This window comes from Malaclemys terrapin, chromosome 9, assembly GCF_027887155.1.
Source record: "Malaclemys terrapin pileata isolate rMalTer1 chromosome 9, rMalTer1.hap1, whole genome shotgun sequence".
Taxonomy (NCBI): Eukaryota; Metazoa; Chordata; order Testudines; family Emydidae; genus Malaclemys; species Malaclemys terrapin.
Genome location: NC_071513.1, coordinates 53,335,560 through 53,349,298, shown reverse-complemented (window position 1 = coordinate 53,349,298; position 13,739 = coordinate 53,335,560). Strand labels below are relative to the sequence as shown.

General features: G+C 47.0%; 1 long non-coding RNA gene across 1 annotated transcript in view; it reads left to right on the top strand.

Moving 5' to 3' along the window:
* The window catches only part of LOC128843463 (uncharacterized), a 139,339-nt gene that overhangs the window by 33,208 nt on the left and 92,392 nt on the right, over positions 1-13,739 (top strand). The gene's annotated exons all lie outside the window — the stretch shown is intronic.

Sequence of the window (13,739 nt, the reverse complement as noted above, 5' to 3'; positions counted from 1 at the left end):
TTTATTTTTAAAACTACAGCAATAATAATAAATATAATAATAATAATAATAATAATTGTTTTATTATTGGGATATATTCTTCTGTTAGGTACCACTTATTATTGTTGCTGTTAATAATAGCATAGTGTCCTAAAAGAGTAATCTACATAATAAAACTGTAGTTGTTGTTAATCTTATTGAAATAAGAAATGTGGAATAATTCCATTATTAGGTACAATGTAACACTACCAGCTTCCTGAGGTAAAGTTCCTTTTGTGAGGCTGACACACGCTCCTCCTCCAGAGTTTTCTTGGCTGTTTGGATCTCTGCTTCTAAAAGCGTTTTCATGGTTTCTGCCTGTTTTATCCTGTATGCATCAGAGGGGAAAAAGAAACTCAAGACAATAAAATTATAATCCAAAGATTGCTAATGTAGCAGTTTATTACAGATTCTCAAAGGCTGAGCTAGATTGTGAAACCCTAGCTGACACTTATTTATTCATTTCAGTTTATCATTGATGCTTCTGACTCTTTCAGCATACTTTAAAGGTGGGGTTCTCAGAAGTACCCAGGTGATTTAGGAGTACTAGTGCCATTGACTTTCAGGCTCAAATGTAAGTCTATGAAGCAGCACTATGAAGCAGCAATTCCCAAATGGTGGGTCATGACCCCCAAAGGGGGTGGCACCATCAGCAGATGGGGTCGTGCCTGGAGGACCCCATTTTGCTCCACACAGCATGACCTTGCATGTGTGCTGCATGAGAGGTCATGATGTATGGAGGATGCCATTTTGCCTACAAAATGGCATCCTTTCTGCTGTCTGGGGTCCCCGTAGGAAATAGTTCATTAAAATGGGGTTGAGCCAGCAAAAAGTTTGGGAACTCCTGCTATACAGCATTGGGCATATACAATGAACAAGAGGGAGAAAAAGGAACCAACCAATCATGGGCAGGGATGTCATATACTATGGGGAAAGACAGGCAGTTGCCCCCAAAAAAACTTTTCATGGGTCTATCTGCTCTATTATACCTTCCACTTTTTGCACTCTCCCTCTCACCCAGACTTTCACCATGGTCATTAGGAAACAATAATTGTCTAGCTTTTCTTTTTTGTGAGGCTATTTGGGATGGAGAATGTTCTGTTTGCTGACACAGCTTTACCCGCTCCTGGAATTTTAGTGAAATTCTGCCCGGAATAATGGACTGTCAGGATGATGTATTGCTCACCTAAATTGAAGTCATGAACATGTATGCACACGGAAGGAGAACAACTGTAATAGATGGCTTGGTGTGAACGTATCTCCCTCTTGCAACTGGTCTCTAACTGTACAATCTGTGACTATTGCGCAGATAATGGATGGAGATGTTTGTGTGGTGCATGAAATGAAAGGAGGGTGGTGAAGCACTGGAATGGGTTACCGAGGGAGGTGGTGGAATCTCCATTCTTAGAGGTTTTTAAGGTCAGGCTTGACAAAGCCCTGGCTGGGATCATTTAGTTGGGGTTGGTCCTGCTTTGAGCAGGGGCTTGGACTAGATGACCTCCTGAAGTCTCTTCCAACCCTAATCTTCTATGATTCTATGAAAGAAAATGCCCTAGTTCTGAGGTATGCTAGCTTGTGCATTCAAAGGCTTTCTACATCACAACCCAGGATCCGCCAACAGCCTTTGGTAACAAAATCCGTGTTGCATGGATAGCTGCAGTGGTCAAAGTGCTGAATTTGCAACAGGGCCCACAAAGTTATGGGGCCAACTAGATGGAGTGGCACTCCAGCACTTCACCTGGTGCACAGACTCACAATGCCACTCACTAAAATTTGGCTCCACCGCATCACTGTTGGGTGGTGGGGTAGCTGGGCCAAATTTGAGTGGTATTGAGACCAGGCACACAGGGGTTGCAATGCTGCTCAGGTTGGCCCACTCACCTTTCCATCATGACATGGGCAGCCAGGCCAAACCTGAGTGGCACTGCGGGCCCATGCACCAGGTCATAATGCCACTCATCACTCAAATTCAGACTGTGCTGGGCGAGTGCAAGGTGGGCACTGACAGCGAATAGAGCCTTTGGCAAACCAGGATCGGTAGGAACCACCCCAGCCCAGCTAGGAGCGGAGCACTGAGCTGGAGGGAGAGGGAAGGGGGCGGGTGCCAGTGAGTGGCCAGGAGAGGCCTGGGGGTGCTGGGTGAAGGGCTGTGAGTGAGTTGTTGTGGGTCTATGGGTGAGTAGGGAGTGTTGGGGGGCAATGGGGTGAAGCGTTCAATGCAGTGGGGAAAGTTGTGTGGGATGTGGGGGTGTGGGGTGAGTTGGGGGACCAAGGGGCTTTGGGGGGCTATGATGTTGGGGTTAAGCAAAATTTCTGATTTGGGAATTGGGAAGGGGGCCCCAATCTATTATTGCCCCAGGATCCTCTGGGGTCTTTTTATGTGCTGACACTGGGTGAAGATGCAGAATCATGTGAACCCAGGTCTCCTGTTCTGCTAGGGATCCTGCAGCCAGGATGCTCTGCCTGTAAGCCAGAGGCCAGGGGCTGAGGCCAGGGGACCCTAGGAATGTGAAGGGGGCAGTATCCTTAGAGCCACAGCTGGTGTCCAGTGCTGACCCCGCTGGTTCAGGAAGGTGGCAATGGGATTGTTCTGCCTCCACAGTGGTGAATCAAGTCTCAATGTCATTTTGGCAACTTGTCAATAACCTGTAAATAACAAGGGTTAGGAAGAAACTTTCCCATTGCTGCCCATGGCAGGGGTTCTGCCTCCTTTCTCTGAAGCACATGGTACTGGCCACGAGAAGGAGCCCTGGTCCGATGCAGCGTGGTAAGTAAGTCACTGGCAGAGGCTCATCCATGGCACAGAACAATACTGATGGATGATGGCAGGGGCAGAGGAAACTGAAGCCCAACCACTGCATCAGTTCATTTTCCCCTTCCCTGTGATTTCAAGTAATCACTTAGAAGCTTAACTCTGAAATCTGTGCCCTACCAGAGCTGATCTCCTGCATGCTACGCATGCAACCCCTGGGTGCTGTGGTGTGTTGCTCGGAATTGATGGGCTGATGGCCTGGAATTCTAGTTGTGCAGATCAGTGAAATATGTACTTAGAGAAATGTGAGTTACCAAGAAATACTCTGCAAATGAATACAAGGACATGAAAGGCAGGGGGCAATGATGGGCCAGTTGACCTAGACAGCTTCTGCTTACTATCTTCTCAAATCTTTCCCCTTATCTTAGCTCATTAGGGAAAGTGCAGATCTGGTCTTGCTCAAGAGTGTTTGAGTTGTTGGCATCCTTGGACATGTCATCAATGGATGGGATGTTCATCTAAAACCCCAGGCTGTTTGCCTTTACCTGCTGAGCTCGGCTTCCATGCTGCTCATGGCTTTTTCTACATCTCCAATGCTAGTTTTGATATTGTTCCCTTCCTTACACAGACTTTGAAGTTGCTTTTTCAGCAGCTTGTTTATGTGTTGGGACTGGAAGACTGAGTCACCTGCTGCTGCTATCCAGATGTCCCTAGCACAGATACAAAAAAAATTCTCAGCGTCAGAAAACTCTACCCCATTCAGATACCATGCTGATGAGGGTAGAGTAAATGCCTAGACCAGGAATTTTCAAACTTCATTGCACCGCGACCCTCTTCTGACAAGAAAAATTACTACATGACCCCAGGAGGAGGGACCGAAGCCTGAGCCCATCCAAGCCCTGTCAAAGCCCAGGCCCCACCACCCCGGGTGGGGGGACCAAAGCCAAAGCCAAAGAGCTTCAGCCCTGGGTGTGGGGTTTGTAACCTGAGCCCCATCACCCAGCGCTGAATCCCTCAGGCTTCGGCTTCAGCCCTGGGCGATGGGACTCGAACTTTGACCCTGGGTGGTGGGGTTCAGGCTTTGGCTTAGGCCCAGCAAGTATTATGCCAGCCCTGGTGACCCCATTTTGGGGCCCTGACCCACAGTTTGAGAACTGCTGGCCTAGAGATATAGGGAGATGCATTTGATTACATTCCAGGGGTGTGATTTTTCCAAAGCACCTAAGCAACATAGGCGCATAAGCCCCTTTGATATGTGCTCCTAAACCACATGAGTGCTTTTGAAAATCCCACTCTGGTACTTTAGAAGGAAATCAGTGTGACCTCTGAGATTCAGGGACCTGGACACCAGATATGTAATGGTCTAACCAGCCCCCAAATGATCAGTGCAAATGACAATGTAGAATCTCTGTGTGTTCATGAAGCTGCCCTCAGTACCTGAGGGAACCCTGAGGGGAAAACCTGGGCAGCTGAAGGCACTCAGGGAGATGGGAATGGTGCTGAGATAGTGTTTGTGTGAATGAGTCATTGAGCGAGGGAGGTGTTAGTGGCTGATTTGCTCTCCTGAAGGTGCTGACCCCAGGAATCTCACCCCACCCCACTTTCAGAGTTCTGGGAAGAGACTAGAGTTAAGGGGTGAGAAATGAAACTCAGGGGAGCATGGGAAGGGGATGAGGGGAAAATAGTGATAGCCTTGGGCGAGAGGGAGCGGAGGAAAAATGTTGGGGCCCTAAGATGAGGGATGGAAAGAGACTGGCCACCTGTGGGGGTGGGGTGAAAAGAAAGACTATGGGTTAAGGGAGAGAAATGTGGTGGCCAGAGAAGCAGAGTAAGAGGCGGGAGGAGGAGGAAGATACAGAACAAAGGAAACAAAGACAGTGTGTAGAGAGGTGCCACGGCATGGGAGAGATGAGGGAGGAGGAGGAGGAGAGGAGAGCGACCACCAGCTGAAGAAAAACAGCTCACTGCCAGAGAGTCAGAGTCTCTTATTCGTTCAGGCTCCAAATTTTAAAGGCATTCATTTCTACTCTTCACACAGCACCAGTGGTGTGTTAGGGCCTCTAAAGACCTGTATGAAGAAACAGGGCAACAGCCACTGGGAAACCCTTCCCCTGGCAGTGGGGCTGGCTGTGGAGACTCCATGATACCTAGTGCAATAGCTGGGAAACTCCTAAAATGATGTAACAACAGCTATTAGGCAACAGGAGGCTTCTTTTCCCCAACAGGTGGTTGCTAGGACACCCTAAGGTTCCCTACCAATCACATGGGACTTTATGGAGTGTCTGGGTTCCCAGCTGAGTGGAGCTGGCAGAGGGAGGAGGAGTCTCCCCGTTTGCCCTAGGCGGTACTTCCCTATGGAGGAGCAGGCACATCCTTCTCCCTACCTATTGAGGGGTGTGGTACCTGTGTGCTGGTGGAGAGTCACCATGATCACAGGGTGACCTCAGTAGACTGGTGCAGAAGACATCCGAAGTAAGGTGGAGGAATCTCAGAGTCTGCAGTGTAGGGGGGCTATCATTGGAGCTCCTGTGGAGACAGCAAGGGGGTAGGGGGGAGCTGTGATGATCCAGTCCAGGTTACTGGCCTTCACCTGAATCTTGGCTGAGGTTGGCACACACACACTAGAACCCAAACTCCCCCTGATTGTGGGGGGCTTCTGTGAATTTGTAGCTAATCTCAGTAAATCCATCTCTGAGGCACCATAGGCAAAGCATAGACTGTATTTTCCCACAGAATATCTTTTAAATAATACTGAGGTTCTATGGCTGTGTGGTCATGGGCAGTGAATGCACATTGTGCTAGATAACTGTAACTGTAGCCATTTATACCACTCCAATGGCCAAAGCAAGGCCGCACTGTTCTGTTAGTGTGTCTGACCCTGACTTGGAGCCAAGAGACGTGGAGTCTCTATAAGCGTTCAATCTTTGGTCTCCCTTTTGAGATTGCTGCCAGATTTGGAAAATTCACGTTAGTTACGGTTCTGTGGACAACTGTCCCTTGAGACCGAGTGTGAGAACTCCAAGGCCTCAGACAGCAACACATTTTATGCACTACCTCTCCAGGTGGAGTTTGAGCTGATGATCTTCATTTGAAAGATGTTCTGAACCCCCAAACTATCCCATAATCCATACTCTTTGTAAAGGCTTGTGTCCGCTGAGTTGCTAGGAGAAGTAAGTGCAGTCTGAAACATGGCTACTTAGGCACTTCAGAGACAATAGACAAGAAAATTTTAAAGTGCCACAGAAGATGCTGCATATGCTCAACAGAAATGTGGAATATGACTTCTTGGCTAGCTACCTGTGATTATATTATATCCAAGATATAGATGGCTAGTTAACAATGTTCAGTTATAAATTTGACTGTGTGCATACTGAACTATGTCCAGATTGATACTTCGCTTCTCTACAGTTCAGATCTAATCTATTGTAGAAGGGGGATGCCACTAAAAATATGAATCAAAGGCTCTTAAACACTATGGAGACCATCAGTTAATGCAATGATAAGCATGGGATACAAACCTCTAAATAGAATAATATTTATATATCACAAGTGAAAAAGGGCAAGGCATTTAATTTAACTAATAGGATTGAAGTATGCAAATGAACAGATAACAGGGAGGAGAAGATATGAGAGATGTAGATCATTAGTGATTTACCTACACTATCCCAGTTTCATTGGGTGTGATGAAAAACTCCCACCCGTGGACAATGTGCAGCAGAGGAGATAAAGGACAGGGGTGAATGAGAGGATGGGGAAAACAGGGTGAGAAGGCAGGATAGAATCAACCATGAGCTCACTGTGACAGCCAGATTTGTACAACAGTACCAAAAGGGCTTGTTTGGAGGTTAACAAAGTTCAGCTTTAGCACAATAACCCAAAGGAGTGTCACATACCAGCAATAATCTCTTTCCTCACTGGCAGCTGGAGAGGCTCCAGAAATCTGCAGGCAACAATAATTTATTTTTAATATTTTTAAACTAGAAATAAACCTATGTCTGCAATGGCCTTGATAAAGTCTCATTCTCCCATGGTGTATGTGAAATAAGGTAGCATGGACCTAGGCAATTAGCCTGGGGCTTTGGAAACTAGGGTCCTATTCTTGACTCTACCACTGTCCTGCTGACCTTAAGCAAATTACTCCATCACCTTGTGTCTCTGTTTTCTTGCCCTGTATGGGTGGTTGGTTTAGACTTTAAGCCCTTCAGGACGGTCTCTGGTGCCTATCACAACAGAGCTCTGAACTTGGTTGGGGCCTGTATTTGCTACTGGAATATAAATAATAGGAACAGCGCATGTACTTCCCAGACCTAAGCCAAATAAATCAGATGATGATCCTCTTTCTATCCTGCTGTTCCCATCTGTACCTACATTTCACCTCCTGCTATCCTCGTCTTCCTTTTATGTTTTTATGCACTTCTGGTCCCTATTGTATTTTCTTCCCTTCCTTTCTTGACCCCTAGCCACAGTTGATGTCTTCTTCCATATTCTTTCCCACATCTATCCAGTCATTCACCCATTCACTTCCTGCACAAGCACCACCTCCTGTGTAGGACTTTCTCCTTCGCCAACTCTCTGCCATGCCCACCTTGCCCTTACACTCTGTTGGCTGCCTTTCTCCTTTTTAACTTCCTGGAAGTGCCAGCACTTCTCCATCCCTCATTACTTCATCCTACTGTATGGATTCCACATGGGGCCAGCCATGCCTCTCCCTGAGCCTACTCTGCTATGACCTTCTGCTCCACTTCCTCTCATGCTTTCCCACCATGTGAGTTAGATGTTGCCAAGAACACTTTGCCCATACAGAATGCCTGTCCCAGTGATGCACATAGAAGCTGAACAAAGCATGTAGGATGCACAAGAGTCCAGGAGGAAATCTAGAGGGGAAGATATGCTGAGATGTATCCTACTGGATGAAAAATGATGAGATTCCACCATGTCACAATATTCATACCCACAGTCCATTTTGGACTTATTTTTTACTAACCTGGAAGCATTATGCAAGACATGGACAGACTTACCATACTGCGGTGCCACAAGGAAGTCAGTAATTTCCAGTGTTACCTTGTTTTCAGTCATGTCATTATCTGCCAGCAATAATTCAGAAACAGGATTTGCCACATTTTCCCAGTGTCTCAGCTTAGTGTCTGAGTAATCGCAATAGCTAAAATGTGTCTGATATTTAACCATGTATGTATCTGCTTGCTAACTGTGAGCCTGTGAGGTCACAGAGGGCTTGACAACTCTCCAGTGAACAGCCCTCTGGGCTGGCATATGAGAGTTTACAACAGGTCTGTTCCAAAGAGTAAGAATTATTTTCCTTATATTCATAGTGCAGTAGTGTGAGGAGCACCAATCATGGATCAGGACCCCGTGGTCTTGGGTGCTATACACACATGAATTAATTAATAATAAAAAGATGGCCCCTGCTTTAAGAAGTTTATACTCCGGTGTAACCTACACCTACGCTATGTGGTGCTCTGTCCCCTTTTAGTGATGGCTGGCCCACACAGAGATTGATGAGCCTACTGTTGTCTTGAGCAGCAGAGGTTCCTCTTTCAGCTCACCTGTAGACACATGCTTTTTATGACAGAGGGCCATTGGTGCCATCTGGCAAAGGGGGCACCATTTTGTAACAGCAACTCCTAATGGGCCTGACAAACTCATTACACCTAGCACACTGCTTGCATAGTACTTATCCACAAAGAATATCAGGTGAGATCTTAAATGAAAGCTGGTGTCACACTGATTATGAATACGGTCGTAGGATATGTGTACCACTATTATAGATGAGTTATATATTTATACTAGAAATATGTTCCTAAAGAGTCTGTTAAGGCAGAGTTGACTATCAGGTTTCTGACAGATAAAGGATGTTTATTCACCTCTCCCTGTTCGTCCCCATCTAAAATAAGTATTTGTCAGGTTATACAATGGGAGTCATTTACATATGAAGTCAACAGGAAGAACAAGCACCCATCAGAGTTCTAGTGTCTCTGAGGACAGACAATGAACTTGGGGAATGTAAGTAGAATGGAAGGAGACAGGCCTTTATCCTGCATCTAGAAAGTAATTGGGCAATGTGATTACATTCATGAAAACAGGGTCTCAACCAGGCCTGATTAAAATGCTGCAAAGAACATTTGGGATGAGATAAACGTATCATGTTAACCTTCTGTCTAGGTAAGTCCCTAGGAATTGTGTTAGGATTTTGTTTTATAGGTAACCTGTTCCTATTGTCCTGATTCACTCTTTCTTAAATATTGATCTTTGACAATAAACTTGATCATTTTTCATTATAACTTAATACCACAGCACTGATATATGGGTAAGTGCTGATCCTCAGTTGGACCAAATAGGCTGGTGTGGACACTGACCGCTGGGGACAGAAGACCTGGGAATGCTGTGATGGTTCAGTGGCTAAGGAGCTGAATGGTACAGGGGAATGCTTTGAATTGGCTCAGGATCTGGGGTGCACCTATTGTTAACCTGAAAGGCAAAGTAAGAGCTGGTATAGCCCAGAGGCTAACAGGCTGGAATATGTCAGGAAGCTGACAACCAGCTAAGTACCAGCAAGTCTCTCTCTTAGCAGAAGCAGGATGGTAAGAAGGTGACTCACAGTCCTGAGCATTCCCCCAATTTTGTTACTCTTTTATACCCAAAAGCCATGGGTTTGATCCCTGATACCAACACCCCCCAACAGGAGTGTCACAACCCATTAACATATTACCAGAGACAACAGACAATATTGGGACAAGGTATCAGTGAAAATGAGTGTGTTTAGTACAGTAAATAGTAATCGTCACACACCAGCTGCCTGGTGCATTGTAGGCAGTGTGGCAAGTGAATTGTAAGGAGGGATTTGAAGGAGCAGAATCTAGTGGCGTCACAGATTTTTATAAGGAGTATAGATGGCTCCCTGTGAATGCTCCAGGGGATCCAGACTGCCTCTAATGAGACAGGGAGAGGAAAGGATTGACAGTGTATGGGGATTCATGAGATTGCAGCCTACTCCCTAGTTCAGCTGCAAACTCCTGAGAGACACATCAGATCAGGGATTATATGCCTCATTCCCCCCATCCTTTTGGGCAGGTTCCAAAACTCCTCTAAGCAGTGGTGCTAGGCGGGTGATGGTCCATGAGTGTTTTGTGAAACAAAAAAGTCAAATTCACTCTGTGCATGTGTGGGTGTATTATTTAGTTTTTCATCAACCAATACTATCCAAGTGGCTGGAGATCAGGAGGCCTGGGTTCTAATTCTGGGTTGGCCATAAATGTGTGTGACCTTGTTCATGTACTGCTCTGTGCCTTGGTTTCTTTTCTCACCTTCTCCCTTGTCAATTTAGATTGTGAGTCTTCAGGCCAGGCACTCTCTCTCACTGTGTTTTGTGATAAACTCAGGACAGACAGCTGCAAGGGCAGAGTAGAAAACAGTCCCAGAAGGGTAAAAGGCCCTCCTTCCTATCAACTGAGGAGGGGTGACTACAGGTCAATCAGGTTCAGCTGAGAAGGGGTTACCAGAGATCAGTTAGGATCAGCTGAGAGAGAGTTACCTGAGGTCAATTAGGATCAGCTGATTCCAACTAAGGGCTCCCTGCGACCTTTTTAAACCCTCCCCTGGGGAGGGGGGGAAGTCAAGCTGCCAGTAGGTGAGGAGCAGCAAGACAGTGAGCCAGGGCAGACAAAAAGAAGATGGCCTTTTCAACACCAGAGGGACTGTATCAGTACACTGTCCTCCCTTTTGGTTTACATGGGGCTCCCGCAACTTTCCAATGACTCATGGACAAACTGTTGCATCCACATGGCAAGTATGCATCTGGCTATCTCAACAACATCATTATGCATAGCCCAGACTGGGAGACGCACTTGGAGAAGGTGGAAGCAGTCCTGGACACCCTGAGGAAGGCGGGGCTGACTGCAAATCCCTCCAAATGCGCGATTGGGCTAGCAGAAGCCAAATACCTTGGGTATATAGTGGGGACGGGTATGGTGAAGCCCCAACTGAACAAGTTAGAGGCAATACAGAATTGGACCAGACCAGTCTGGAAGAAACAGGTCAGAGCATTCCTGGGACTAGTTGGATACTATAGGCAGTTCATCCCCCACTTTGCTACCAGGGCATACCCGCTAACAGACCTAACAAAAGCCCGTGGCCCAGACATAGTAAGATGGATCAGCGCAGCCGAGGAGACTTTTGCAGATCTGCAGACCGCCCTCTGCACTGACCCAGTGCTGGTAGCAGAGATGATGGTCAAAAGTTTCCACTAAGTTTAAGTGCCCAATTAACAATACCTAGGACCAGATTTTTTAAGAGTACTTTGTATTTATATGTTCAAAGCACAACTCCCATGGGCTTCAGCTACTGCTGTTAGTGCTCAGCTCTTCTGCAAAGCAGATCATTGGGTCTCAAGTCAGGCACCCAGAAAATGAGGGGGAAAAGTTTGATGTAAGTGACCTGCCAGCATCCCACAGGAAATCTGTGGCAGAGGCAGGGATAGAATCCAGTTCTACAGAGCAACATTCAACTGCCTGAACCATGAGACCCTCCTTTCTCTTCCTGCAAACCCCTGCCTCGTTCACTACTCGCCTTCTATCTTTTGCAATAAACGAAGTAGAGTTCCTACAGTACAGACAACAATCTAATTCACTAAACAACCCTGATTCATTGCCTGAGCACATCCATTCAGTGCCCTGAATGAGGCAGCATCTCTGGAAAAAAGTGAAGGGGCCATGTAATTAAATACTGTATCGTACTGCAAACGCACAAGAAGGCTGAACTAAGATTGCACAAGCAACCTTGTTTAGCATGTCCTTTCTTTGTGTGATTGATTTTGCAAGCTTAATTTTCCTTTAATATCTCTTTTTTTCCCCCATGTGGGTAACGTCCTAGGACTTTTAAAAAGCTAACTGAAAAAACAGAACTTCTATCATGTGGAACTGTATTGGCCCCCACGTGGGTCATTAGCAGGGTTTGGAGTCACCACAAAGACCTTTGCTAACAAAGTAACCAATCGCAATAGTAGGTTGTTGTCATCTGTATGAGCCAGAACTGGAGGGAGATGAGGCACACACATTTTGCCATGGTTTTCACAGGTATCTGTTATCAGGAAAGAAGTGAGACTCAGGAATCCTGGGTTCCATTCCAGTTTCTGAGGAGACTGTGCTGTAGTGGTGTGACGGAGTATACAGGCCCTACACTGGAGATGAAGGGGTTAAAGCAGCACTCTTGGCAGTGGAGGCCACACCCCCTCACCCCTGCTGGGCGTGCTCCAACTGCTGCTGTAGTATAAAAGGGATGGGAAGCCCAGCTCAATCAGGGCTGACTGCTGAGGAGGAAGGACATATCTTGCAGGCTCCAGCCGAGGAGCAGCCAGAATCCCAGACTGCAAGAGCTGGAGGTGCCAAGCCCCAGACTGACACCTAAGTGTTGGGGACACTTCAGGGAGGTTGCAGTTGCTGGAAGCAGCATAGCCTGCGGATATCAGAGACACCGAAGACCCCAGACCATGATGACAGGAATCTCAGTAGAAAGTAGCCCAGGAGGGGACTATCCATTGTCCCCATGGGAGTTGGCCTATGTTGGTTGGACTCCACCCCCACCACTGACACAGTGGCAAACCCACTCACCACTATCAGGGCCCTGGGCTGGGATGCAGTGCAGGGAGGTGGGCCTGCGTCCCCCTACACTCTGCCATCCTACCTCTGGGCTGGTAGTTCCCCCTGCTGAGAACAAGATGCATGTCCCCCAAAGATAGGACAGAAGACTGTTTGCTGTCTGCCCCACCAGAGAGCTGATCTCCTAGATGCATTATTACTCTGCCTGAACCGCAAACCAGGGACCCCACCCTAGACTGTTTGGGTCGTGGCCCACCAAACCCCTATTGGCTCCGGTCTCATGTTGTGCAGCTCTGTGGCTAAGGGCAGCCTAGTGACATGAGCGTGGGGCTCGAGTACCCTTCCTTTCACCCCAAAGGGTGCCGGGGTATACAGGCCCTGCAACAAATGGTCATAGACCCTGCTGTCTCTTATCCACCTCACTGTCCCAGCCTGTCTTTGTCTCAGTTCACCACCTAGTTCCTCATCCAGGTCCCAGTCCTGTTCTCAGTTCTATGTCCCTGGCTCCCCATTTACCATCCCTCCAAGCTCAGCTCCTCACCCTGCTGCATTCCAGTCAAGCTGTTTATCTTCCTCCTCACTGCCTGGGCCCCATTGGTAGGAGCACTGAGAGCACAGGAGAGACCATCCCCTGCTCTCTGGGCATGTAACCAGCCCGATGGCAGCCGTTCGCTACCCAAACAGAGCAATTTGGTGACAGAATCTTTGGTGAATTTAGCTGCCAAACTCTTGCAAGCCTTTACTGCCATGAGCAAACTGAGATTTTCAAAGAGCTATAGATTGGGCAGTTTTACAGATGGAGCAAAAGGCACATTTCTGACATCCAGCTGACCCCTCCTCTTCCTCCTCTTCCAAATTTGAAGTGTCTTCTCCAAAATGTGAAGGCACTATTGCTTCTCAACACAAATGGTTGTGAGCATGTGTATTGTGGGCAAAGCAACATATTGTCCCTTAATCTCATCTCGAGAAATGGCTGACTTGTTTCCATTGAAATTTTCCAGAACTATTCAGCCTGATGTGTGCACACAGCATAGAAAATTTCAGCCCAAACAGTTGTATTCTGGCAAAGTTATAGCAACTGAAAACAGGGATTTATAACAGAAAGTGTCAGGAAACTTGCACTGTAGGCAGTGCCACCAGCACCGCCTGTCACAATAATAATAACAGCACCAGCTATAGTAGCAGACCCCCACTGTACTGCCCGTCACGGCAATCACGTCTCCACTTCACCAGCTCCATGGGTAAGTAATCAGGCAAGCATCACAACACTCAGCTTACCCAGGGCTAAATAGAGAGCCACTTTTTTAAAGCCATATGAGCACCTTACTGTTTTTGCAAGGATGTTTTTTGCGGGCATG